The 12581-nt window shown below is 45.9% G+C and overlaps 1 long non-coding RNA gene across 1 annotated transcript; it reads right to left on the reverse strand.

Moving 5' to 3' along the window:
* Positions 1–985: 985 nt before the first annotated feature.
* Positions 986–7114, reverse strand: LOC129832371 (uncharacterized). The gene is made up of 2 exons (XR_008755924.1): positions 6844–7114; positions 986–1585 (listed from the first exon to the last, which is right to left on the reverse strand). It is a non-coding gene; the product is annotated as an uncharacterized LOC129832371 (long non-coding RNA).
* Positions 7115–12581: the final 5467 nt, after the last annotated feature.

Genomic DNA, 12581 nt, shown 5'->3' on the forward strand with positions numbered 1-12581 from the left:
AAATACGAATTGGGTGTATGTAAACTTCTGACCCACTGGGAATGTGATGAAAGAAATAAAAGCTGAAATAAATCATTCTCTCTACTATTATTCTGACTTTTCACATTCTTAAAATAAAGTGGTGATCCTAACTGCCCTAAGACAGGAAATGTTTACTAGGATTAAATGTCAGGAATTGTGAAAACGGAGTTTAAATGTTTTTGGCTAAGGTGTATGTAAACTTCCAACTTCAACTGTATCTGTACTGTTTGTCCTTCCAGTTCCTTTGTTAATATGGACTCTTTTGACCTAAATTGCTTTTGTTTTATAGATGAGTACCTAATTGCATGGCCTCTAAAGGCACATTTAAAAGTGTCCCATACAATAAGGGGATCTGCTGTACCTGTGTTATGTCTGAAAAAGTCAGTTATAAAATATCTGTCCTCGTTACAAACAAGCTATCATCCAGTAGGCTTTGATTAAATTTCCAATATCCTTGACCACCTGGAAATTCTGTAAAAGTAATATATATGCCAATTATATGATGTTCCGACCACATTCTGTCCCCTATCAACACTGTTTCTTTACTTTTGGTGCCAGAAAGAATGACATAAGAAAGTAATCAAGATGACTAGCTTAATTGAGCCTCCACCATGTATATCTCACTAGGTCAGGGTATTTAAGCCTCCATATATCCACTTATTCCAATATATCCATGACATTCATGATTTCCTTAAGTGCATGAGGGTGATAGTTTGTAGTGTGATTTCCTTTACGGTCCATAGAGGTATTTAAAACCGCATTATAATCTCCCACCACAATAATAGAGTCTTGTGTTGCTTGTAAGATTGATACATTTTTAAATATATTTTCAAAGAAGTGTGGATCATCATTATTTGGACCGTATAGGTTAATAAGCCATATCTGTTTATGGTCCAATAACATATTTAAAATCATTCATCTACCTTGAGAATCTGTTCTGTAATGATGGAGCGGTGAGTTGGAAGCAGGTGCACGTGAAATGTTTTAATAAAACAACAAAACCAAGAAACCAACACTAACTTAATAAGGCAGTACACCGATACACAAGAACAATACCAACTGGTGAGTGAACATGGGACCGTGACATATAAAGGGGAGGAAATGATGAAGGTAATGGAGTCCAGGTGTGAATCATAATGATTCACAGGTGCGTGTAATGATGAGTGCCAGGTGTGCATAATGATGAATCCCAGGACCGGTGGTTAGTACTCTGGCGACGTCGTACGCCGGAGGGGAGGAGCAGGAGCAGACGTGACAGTACCACCCCTCTGACTTGTGGCTCCAGCTGCAGGACGACGCCAACCAGGGGGATGACCCTGAGGAGCGGGTCGTTCCGGGCGGCGAAGGTGGAAATCACGGATGATGTTGGGGTCCAGAATTTCCTCCCCAGGAACCCAACACCGCTCCTCTGGGCCATACCCCTTCCAGTCCACCAGATACTGGAGCCGACCCCCATGACATCGGGAGTCCAATAGGGAATTGACAGCGTACGCGGGGCTCCTCCTCAATGTCCGGGGGGGGGTCGTGGGGGACAGCATCAGGTAGAGGACCAGGAACCACCGGCCTGAGAAGGGAGAAATGAAAAGAGGGTGAGATATGGTAGTGACCGGGTAATTAGAACCTGTATGTCACCTCATTGACCCTCCGGAGAACCTTGAACGGGAGGAATGTCGACAGATCAGGTGAGTCCTCTCTTCCCTACTATGCAATCAGGCAGGGCCTCTTGTATTGGGTCATGCAACGAAGGAGGGGAAACAGGTATTATTACTAATGGTACCTAGACCTTACAGGGATACTGTCCTACAGCTAGCCCATTCCCACGTCCTAGGAGGACACCTGGCATGAGACAAAACGATCGACAGAATCATGCAGAGGTTCTATTGGCCCCGTGTCACCCGAGATGTGGTCAGGTATTGTAGGATGGGTGATCAATGTCAGCGCATGGCCACACCTGCGTAATCCTTTTGATTCCTCTCCCCATTATAGAGACTCCCTTCTAACGCATAGCTATGGACCTCGTGGAACCACTCCCGAAATCCGCCAGAGGACACGAGTACATCCTGGTGGTCATAGATTATGCTACCAAGTTCCCAGAGGCCATACACCTTCGCAACATGTCGTAAAGGGAGTCGCCAAGGAGTTGTTCATGCTGTTCTCCCGGGGGGCCTTCCCAAGACGATCCTAACTGACCAGGGAACCCCCTCCATGTCTCGGTTGATGAAGGACTTGTGTCGGTTATACCAGGTTCAACAGATACACACAGTCATATTCCACCCGCAGAAAGACGGTTTGTGCGAACGCTTGAACAAAATGATTAAAATCATGTTGAGAAGAGTGGTGTCCAGAGACTGAAAAAACTGGGACATGCTTCCGCCCCACTTAATGTTTGTCCTGCGAGAAGTACCCCAGGCGTCCACTAGGTTCTCCCCGTTCGAATTGCTCTACTGCAGGCCATGTCGAGGGATCTTTGACTTAGCCAAGGAGACCTGGGAGGCCCAACCCTGCCCGTTCCAGTCGACGATAGAACATGTTACCCTGATGAGGGACCGCCTATCGGCAGTCTGGCCCATGGTGAAGGAGCATATGGAGAAGGCGCAACGGACTCAAGACCGGGCCTACGATAAGTCAGTGACACCCAGGGAGTTCACAGTGGGAAAGAAAGTGATGGTACTCGTGCCCACGGCCGAACACAACTTGCTGGCACAGTGGAGGAGGCCCTACGAGGTAACGAAAGGGTCTCACTGTTCAATTACCTCATCAAGCAACCGGACAGGAGGAAGAAGGTACAACTCTATCATATCAACCTGCTGAAGAAGTACCATGGGAGAGAGGAGGGTTTGATGTCCGTGGAGGACAAGGAAAAAGAGGAGGCCCTGCTACAGGTGCGCCGGGGCCGAACTCTCCTGCCAGAGCAGTCGAGGCAGCTAGACAAACTGATTATGCAATTCGGCAGGGTATTCTGCCCTTCCCAGGACAAACAGATGTACTGTTTCATCATATCCACACTGAACCCAGCAAGAAGGTGAATATCCAGCCTTACAGGATTCCTGAGGCCCGCCGAGTCATCACAAAGAACGAGATAAGGGAGATGCTGAGGATGAGGGAGATCGAGCCATCTATGGGTAAGTGTCCCATAGTCCTGGTCCCCAAACCCGACGGTAGCATGAGGCTCTGCAACGAATTTAGGGGTGTAAACGCCATCTCTACGTTCGACGCGTATCCAATGCCCCGTGTGGATGAACTCCTGGAGCGCTTAGGAAAGGCCAAGTCCATCACCACCCTGGATTTGACAAAGGGATATTGGCAAGTGCCGGTGACTCCTGAGGACTGCCCAAAGACTGCCTTCGCCACACCAGAGGGGATTTTTCAGTATGTGAGGATACCGCTGTGAGACCACATAGACAATGTGGTCATCCACAGCGAGGACTGGGATAGCCCCCTCCTGCGACTACAGGCGGTGCTCGTGAGCCTGGAGGCTACAAGGCTGACGGCCAATCCAAAAAAATGCTGCCTGGGTCTGTCGGAAGCGGAATACCTGGGATACACCGCGGGGAACGGAAAAATACGCCCACAGGCAGAAAAGACCAGGGCCATTCGGGACTGGCCTCGGCCCCAGACGAAGCGGGACATCCGGGCCTACTTGGGGATAACGGGATATTATCGCCGTTTCATCCCTGGATATGCAACCATTGCCAACCCCCTCACAAACCTCATCAAGAAAAACCTGCCAAACCGTGTAGCGTGGAAGGACGAGACCGAAGATGCCGTCCAGTTGCTAAAAGATATCTTGTGCTCTGATCCCGTCCTGCAGGCTCCTGACTTCTCCCAATAGTTCATTGTGCAGGTAGACGCCTCAGATACGGGTCTCGGAGCCATCCTAGCTCAGGGTGAAGGCAAAGCAGAGAGGCCTATTCTCTATAAGTAGGAAGCTCATTGATTGGGAACAGAGACATGCTACCGTAGAGAAAGAGGCCCTAGCCATTAAGTGGGCCCTCAATTATCTCTGGTACTACCTACTCGGACGTAGGTTTGCCCTCGTTACTGCCCATGCTCCCCTCACGTGGATGGCCGGTAAGAGAAACAATAACAACAGAATAGCCAGATGGTTTCTCGCTTTACAACCATTCTCTTTCCATGTCATCCACAGGGCTGGATCGAGGAACGGGAATGCAGGCGCGCTGTCCCGACGCGAACAAGACAGTGCATCTGGCGCTGGTCCGGTCCTGAGGGGGGAGACATGTGGAAGGACCACCAAAGGGCAGGCTGCTCCCACGGACTGTAGCCCAGCCCGGCATGTCAGTCAAGGTGATCAGAGGCAGTTAAGCACAGCTGACGTTACTAATGAGCTATTCTCTTTCCCCTACAAGAGAGAGGAGGGAACCGGCAGAGAAGAGCGTTTGCTTCTCCAAGGAGAGGACGTACCTTTCGGAAGGGAGACGAAGGGGACAAACTACCTCTGGGGGATGGCCTCCACGGATCCGGACCAACACCCGAAGGAACCTCTACACGGACGGATCGTTAAGGCGGTGACACACCCGTGATTAATGTTATAGTTTTAAGATACTCTCCTTATGTTCGTTGTTCTTGTAAAGAAGAAGATTTGTGTTTTCCTTGGGAGATAGCCCTTGATTGTGTCGGAGTGTTTAAAGAAGAAAGAAATTCCTCAGAGAACTGTGTTCAATTCAGAAAACCTGCTCCTTACTTGTTTATCCACCTTTCCGCTTTAGAGCAACCTCAAAGTACTTGGTCGGCTCACATATTATATATAGCTACTAAAAATATATATAAAAAAATACTGCTTATCTTAATTTCCATAATTCATCTGTAGTAATTGTAATAATGCAGGTAGTGTATGTAAAGGATTGTTACCTTATACCAGTACATTTTGGCATGCAGTTATTATTTTAGCAAACAGTTATTGTGATTCATCCAATTTTGTTCCTAACATCTTTACTCCCTTGCAACAGTTGTGAGACACACACACACACACACACACACACACACACACACACACACACACACTCTCAACCCCTTTCCCCCACACACAATCATACAATCAGATGGTCAACAGTTGTTCCAGCCCAGAGCCCAACTCAAGAAAGGCCTTGATTTGCAAATGCATACACAGTTGCAGCTGTATGAATAGGCATGCAAAATTGAGCAAAAATTGTGAGATTTGATTAACCATTGTCTCGTCCTGGGTGATGGAGATTAGGTACACCCCCTTCCCCTGAAACACACACACGCTGTCCACCGTTGTGATCATATTCCCAAGCATCTCTGCAGTCAGACCTTTGGTGATTTTGTGCCACCAGGGCCACAATAATATTCCCCTTCTCTGAATGTCCGAGTGTAACCCCCATCCCATGGCTTACTGCAGCTCGTGTTGCCAGCACTGCCACTGCCTGGATAGGGGCACCCCACCGGAATCCCCACCGGCTAGGTACAAGGTCGTTAAGATTCTCATTAGCAGCTTTGAGAATTTCCTTTGGCTTTGTAGGACCAGGGTCAGAATCTTCAGGGGGCGGTGCTGCTTTAGTAGGTCTCTGACCACATTCATCTTTCTGATTTGGCTGCGTATAAGCTACTTACAGTAGGCCCATAAATCAGATAAGGACTTCTCCTTAGTGTATGGGACTCTCAGGTGGGTGTATAGGGTTGGGGACCATTCCATCATGATAGGACAGTGAATAAATAAATATTAGTTATTTATTTTCAAATGTATTCCCCATATCTGCACAAAATTGAAATTTCTCTCTCTCCTAACCCCTGCTCACAAACACACACGGGCTCTGGGATTTACAACCCGTATCCTTTTTCACTCACTTCAACTCCACACTTTTCCAAACACTAAAACACACCCCACCTTCCATCACAGTACATGCACGCATACCCACATACCGTGCCTTCTATGTCCTCTGTGTTCTATCTCTACCATGTTGATTCAGTACTTTTGTGTTCTAGTTCATTGTATGTGAAGATGTATTATTTCTTTAACTATCCTTCTAATGCTGTCTTATCAATTTCTTAAATACTATAAATGGAAAGTCTAAAACAAATAATTTTCCAACATTCCCTATCTAGTAAGGTGTAGTTATAGTTTGTTTCTTTAACAATTGTTGTATTTTATTCCTTTTCTATATATTTTTTTATTACAATCCCTCCCATGTCTACTATTGTGTGTTCCATTATTCAACACTTCTATAGGAGCGTTGTAATATTTAGAATAGCCATGGAGTAGTCTTATCAATATACAGTTTATCGACTACAAGAGATACACGTTTCCCTTTCAATCTATTTTCCTTGATGATTGGATACAGCGCTTATCGCCGTTCTGCAATTTCCTTCAGGAACTGATCATTCATGCCTATTTTCGTTTCAGCAAGTCTTTTACCCAGGCTCTCAACCATTATTTTATCTTTAAAGAAAGCTGATTTGGCAAAGATTGGGTGTTCATATCACTGCCCTCTCTGTCTGAAACGGTTTACACGTTCAGTTGGATTTTATCGACGGCTTCGCGTGGCATCTGAAGCCCTGTAAGGAGGAACTCCCTCACTACGCCCTCAGAAACCTCTCCTTCTCTCTCTTGAATACCAGTAGGTACCAGATTGTCTCATGGATCTAGTCTGTATGTCAAGTTAAGCCTTCTCTCAAAAATATGTTCTCCATTTTAAGTTCATTAACATCGGTTTCAATCCCTTTTTAGCTTTTTTGTCACTCATCTCGAGGCTTGCCTTCAACTCTTTTATATGCTTACTGACTAATTCAAGTATGCCCAGTTTGTCATTTGTGGATTTTTAACAGATCGGTTTCCACCCTTACCATTCCCGGTGGTGAAAATATTAAATCGTCTTTGTCTGTCGAAGAGTCACGTTTTCTTTTCGGGATCGGTTCCCCTGTCTTACTCTCCGTCATGTTTGGGTGTTGCTTGTTTTCGTAATATCTGTCGATAATTTCTCCAGCCTTACGATTTGTTTTGGGTTTTAACCCATTAGTTTGTAAAGTGCTAATATTTAGTTTAATTTACTGATATTGAATATTATGTTTTTATCTTGAGTCGATCTACACTGATGTGTTCAGTCTGCCATCTTTACTACCCTTCTTCTTCTATGAGATTTAACGGCGGTTGGCATCTAATTTGTTGCATTACCGCCACCTACTAGACTGGAGTACAACTCCCTTATACTTTGCTTGAAAAATACAAATGTACTGAATAAATACCCTACCATCTAACACTACACTCACTCATTTCATAAGTATATAAAATCAGATTAGCACCTGCTCCACTAATTAAATGTATTTATTTCTACCTCATGCCATCATTCTGAAAGGATGGGACATCACCACTTAACACACCCTGTAACTCTTCTGATGTCAAGTCTCGCACACCCAAATACCTCTCTGCAGCTGCCACCACAACCTCAATTTTCTGCGACTTACGTTCCATCCCTGCAGTACAGTTGATAACCATTGCTATAATTGCTAAAAATCCAATCTTACTGAAACTTATATCACTTTTTGGTCTATCCCTCTGTACTGGTATATCTCTACTACTCTCACCACTCCTCCCCCTTTAACCCATCTTCCTCTACTTTCTCCACTGCCTCAGCATATGACTTCTGCACTACTCTAACCCTGGAAACCTCAACCTGAATCTCTCGCACGGGACATTTCTGATCCCCAGCTCAGCAAACTCATTCAATAGCTTAGTGTCTGCGATTTTTGTTTTTTTTCTTTCAGTTAAAACTTAAACAATCGGGCAAGGGGAGTTATTTACTAATTAGTGACCTTAATTCATCAATCAAGCACAAGGGAAGAGCAGACACTCGGCCCTCTGGAATGAGTTTGACACGTGTAAACAAAGTCAAAGTCGATGTTCTGTGTCTGCATGTACTCTATATGAAAGTGTTCAACTTCAAATCTAGCTATATGAAATCTGAATTTGTACATTGTACTAATCACAGAAAGTGAACTGATGATAATAATAGTCTACATATTGGTCAGGGACGGGAAACTCCAGTCCTTAAGGGCCTGATTGGTGACACACTTTTGCCCTTGTCTCAGCTCACACACACCTAGTCTCAGCTCACACACACCTTGTCTCAGCTCACACACACCTAGTCTCAGCTCACACACACCTAGTCTCAGCTCACACACACCTTGTCTCAGCTCACACACACCTTGTCTCAGCTCACACACACCTAGTCTCAGCTCACACACACCTTGTCTCAGCTCACACACACCTTGTCTCAGCTCACACACACCTTGTCTCAGCTCACACACACCTTGTCTCAGCTCACACACACCTAGTCTCAGCTCACACACACCTAGTCTCAGCTCACACACACCTAGTCTCAGCTCACACACACCTAGTCTCAGCTCACACACACCTTGTCTCAGCTCACACACACCTTGTCTCAGCTCACACACACCTTGTCTCAGCTCACACACACCTTGTCTCAGCTCACACACACCTAGTCTTAGCTCACACACACTTAGTCTTAGCTCACACACACCTAGTCTCAGCTCACACACACCTAGTCTCAGCTCACACACACTTAGTCTCAGCTCACACACACCTAGTCTTAGCTCACACACACCTAGTCTCAGCTCACACACACCTTGTCTTAGCTCACACACACTTAGTCTCAGCTCACACACACCTAGTCTCAGCTCACACACACCTAGTCTCAGCTCACACACACCTAGTCTCAGCTCACACACACCTTGTCTCAGATCACACACACCTTGTCTCAGCTCACACACACCTTGTCTCAGCTCACACACACTTAGTCTTAGCTCACACACACCTTGTCTCAGCTCACACACACCTAGTCTCAGCTCACACACACCTTGTCTCAGCTCACACACACCTAGTCTCAGCTCACACACACTTAGTCTTAGCTCACACACACCTTGTCTCAGCTCACACACACTTAGTCTTAGCTCACACACACCTTGTCTCAGCTCACACACACCTAGTCTTAGCTCACACACACCTTGTCTCAGCTCACACACACCTTGTCTTAGCTCACACACACCTAGTCTTAGCTCACACACACCTGACTCCAATAATCAACTAATCATGGTATTATGTTAAGAATACAATTAGTTTAATCTGGTGTGTTAGCTAGGGCTGGGAAAAATGTGTAACACCAATCAGTCCCCCTCTGACTGGATTTGCCCATCCCTGATACAGATGATCAATTAGTTAATTGATGACAATTAATTGACAACAACCCCAGGGCTCTGATGAAAACCTTGACCCGTCACCCAGGAGCCTGGACCTCCACACCCGCCCACCCAGGGCAGGATCTGGAAGGCTTCTTGATCTGCCCTACCTCTGAAGCTGCTGGAGATGGCCACTTCACAACTGGAGCATACCCCACGCTTCTGGAGGCCCCCCTCCTCCTGCATGCTCATCAAGGCAGGGAAGTGTGAGGCAACCACTTCCCACACAGCCAGGACCCCCCTCCTTGGTATTGATGCCGTTGGCCAAAGAGTCAGCCAAGACACCCTGACCAACCCCTACCCCCCAAGAAGAAGTATGCAGGCCCCAGGGTTCACTTCCAGTGAGCCGTCCGCCCACCGCCCCTCTTCCGGTCCGGACGACTATCTCTCTACCCACCAAGTTGAGGAACACTCTACACCTGGGTTCCCCAACTGGTAGTCCCTGTGCTGGGGACAATTAAAGGCCACTCTAAAATGTGCAGTTTTGTCACACAACACATTGTCACAGATGTCTCAAGTTTTAAGGGAATGTGCAATTGGCATGCTGATGCAGGAATGTCCACCAGAGCTGTTGCCAGAGAATGTAATGTTCATTTCTCTACCATAAGCTGGCTCCAACGTTGTTTTAGAGAATTTGGCAGTTCGTCCAACCGACCTCAGACCACATGTAACCACACCAGTCCAGGACCTCCACATCTGTTTTTTCACCTGCGGGATCATCTGAGGCCAGCCATCCAGACAGCTGATGAGTATTTCTGTCTGTAATATAGCCCTTTGTGGAGAAAAAACTCATTCTGATTGGCTAGGCCTTGCTCCACAGTGAGTGGGCCAGTCTCCCAAGTGGGTGGGCCTATGCCCTTTCAGGCCCACCCATGGTGGCAACCCTGCCCAGTCATGTGAAATCCATAGATTAGGGCCTAATGACTTTATATCAATTAACTGATTTCATTATATGAACTGTAACTCAGTAAAATCGTTGAAATTGTTGCATGTTGCGTTTTATATTTTTGTTCAGTATACACATGATTTGTAATTATGTTCAAGCCCCCTGATCACCCTCACAGGAAAAATCGAGTTAATTCCTTCCCTACACCATCTGGCCCATTTTAGGATGTATAGCGTAGCTCGCTAAAGTTGTTTGGCCTATCTCCCCATTTTTCCACTCTCTGCAGGCTCTCTGGCCTCTCTGTCTCTCTCCAGACTATACGTCTCAGGGGCTTATAGAGCTGAGCCGTACACAGGTCAGTCAATAGCTAATACATCACTTTGGGATGGTCAGTACAGATTCCCAGGACCAATGGGATGATTAGTATAGACTCCCAGGATCAATGGGATGATGAGTATAGACTCCCAGGATCAATGAGATGGTGAGACTAGACTCCCAGGACCAGTTGGATGGTGAGACTAACAAGACCAATGGGTTGGTGAGTATAGACTCCCAGGACCAATGGGTTGGTGAGTATAGACTCCCAGGACCAATGGGATTGTGAGACTCCCAGGACCAGTTGGATGGTGAGACTCCCAAGACCAATGGGTTGGTGAGTATATACCCTCACGACCAATGGGATGGTGAGTACATATTCCCAGGACCAATGGGATGGTAAGTACTGACTCCCAGGACCAATGGGATGGTGAGCATCCTATAGAATCCCAGAACCAATGGAATGGTGAGTGTCCTATAGACTCCCAGGACCAATGGGATGGTGAGCATCCTATAGAATCCCAGAACCAATGGGATGGTGAGTACATATGCCCATGACCAATGGGACGGTGAGTACATAATCTCAGGACCAATGGGATGGTAAGTATTGACTCCCAGGACCAATGGGATGATGAGCATCCTATAGAATCCCAGAACCAATGGGATGGTGAGTACATATTCCCATGACCAATGGGATGGTGAGTGTCCTATAGACTCCCAGGACCAATGGGATGGTGAGTATCCTATAGACTCCCAGGACCAATGGGATGGTGAGTATAGACTGCCAGGACCTGTTGGAGTAGGCCTACTGCTGGTCAGGATGGTAAGTTAAGGCACCATGACGACCAGCTGCGGTTGGAGAGATTTGATGTTCGCTGTCCTCAGTTGTCCAACAGAACTGTATGGTATCGGGAGAGAGCATTCAAATATTGTGTGAGATGTATTGTAATTGCATTCCTTTGTCTGGACGTATCCAGACCTTACAGAGGAACCATCACAGCACGTGCCCCAACTGACTAGACCAGACCAGAACTGAAGGTCAGTTAACAAATCCCTTCATAATGACTTTGAGATAAAGGATAAGATCTTTTTGACAAGTTTACTCTGAAGTTCCCCGTAAAGTCAATATCTGTGTTTCCTATCTGGCCTCATAACCTTGGTGTGTGTTGATGGTACAGGCTACTGCACTGGTAGAATTAGTATTCTGAGCCTGTTGTTGAATCCTCAGACTTGGGACACGGGACCAGGGAGAAGCAGCAGGGATGGAGCTTATCAAATGAACCATGTAGCAGAGCCGGTGAGAAGCCAGTCATCCCTGATATACAGGTAAGAGGTCCAATCACCTTCACACACACACACACATATAGAAAGAGAAGTCAAATGGCACTCCGGGACACTTATTATATATTTCTCACCATCTCTGTTTGCCGATTGCAGGGAACAGAGGCAGTCCGACAGACGTTCCTGCAGTCAAGAGGCCAATCCAAGTCGAGACGACGACAAAGTTAAACAGCTCCATCCCTGACCACCTCAGATATGTTTTAGTTTTTTTTACACAATGAATAAATGCCATCAAAATGATTGCATTCAAACTGTGAAATGGTAGTGGGTTCTCATTTCTTTTAATCTACTAATAAATTGACTATATCTCTTCTCACTGTCTGTATATCCTCCATGAATAAAGCTTATTGGGGCCTACGGACTGTTCAAACTTCGCATTAAAAATATGAATTTGTCAGTTAGTAGCTAGACAAAGACTGCCTGCAAGTCATTTTCATAATCTGGAGTATTAATAGACCGGGTAAATTCATGACCGGAGAGAGAGAGAGAGACATGGAGAGGTAAATATGCAGGGATGATGAAACAGGGTAGACTGTTTTCAATTAGCCGAACAGAAATTACATTCAATGATTTTAATTAGTCTCCTCTCTGAGACACCGAGCACAATAGTGGTTTGACAGGTTACAATATAATAACCTACAGAGAGATGATAGGAAAGTATTAGTGCAGCTTGATGTCAGTAACTTCGACCTATGGAAGCAATAACCCGTTTCTATCGGAATGTATTTCATTTTCCTCTAAGTTGTATTATATCTCACTTCACACTGATGTGAGTCTGCACAGACGT

The sequence above is a fragment of the Salvelinus fontinalis genome, chromosome 33, assembly GCF_029448725.1.
Source record: "Salvelinus fontinalis isolate EN_2023a chromosome 33, ASM2944872v1, whole genome shotgun sequence".
Classification (NCBI taxonomy): Eukaryota; Metazoa; Chordata; class Actinopteri; order Salmoniformes; family Salmonidae; genus Salvelinus; species Salvelinus fontinalis.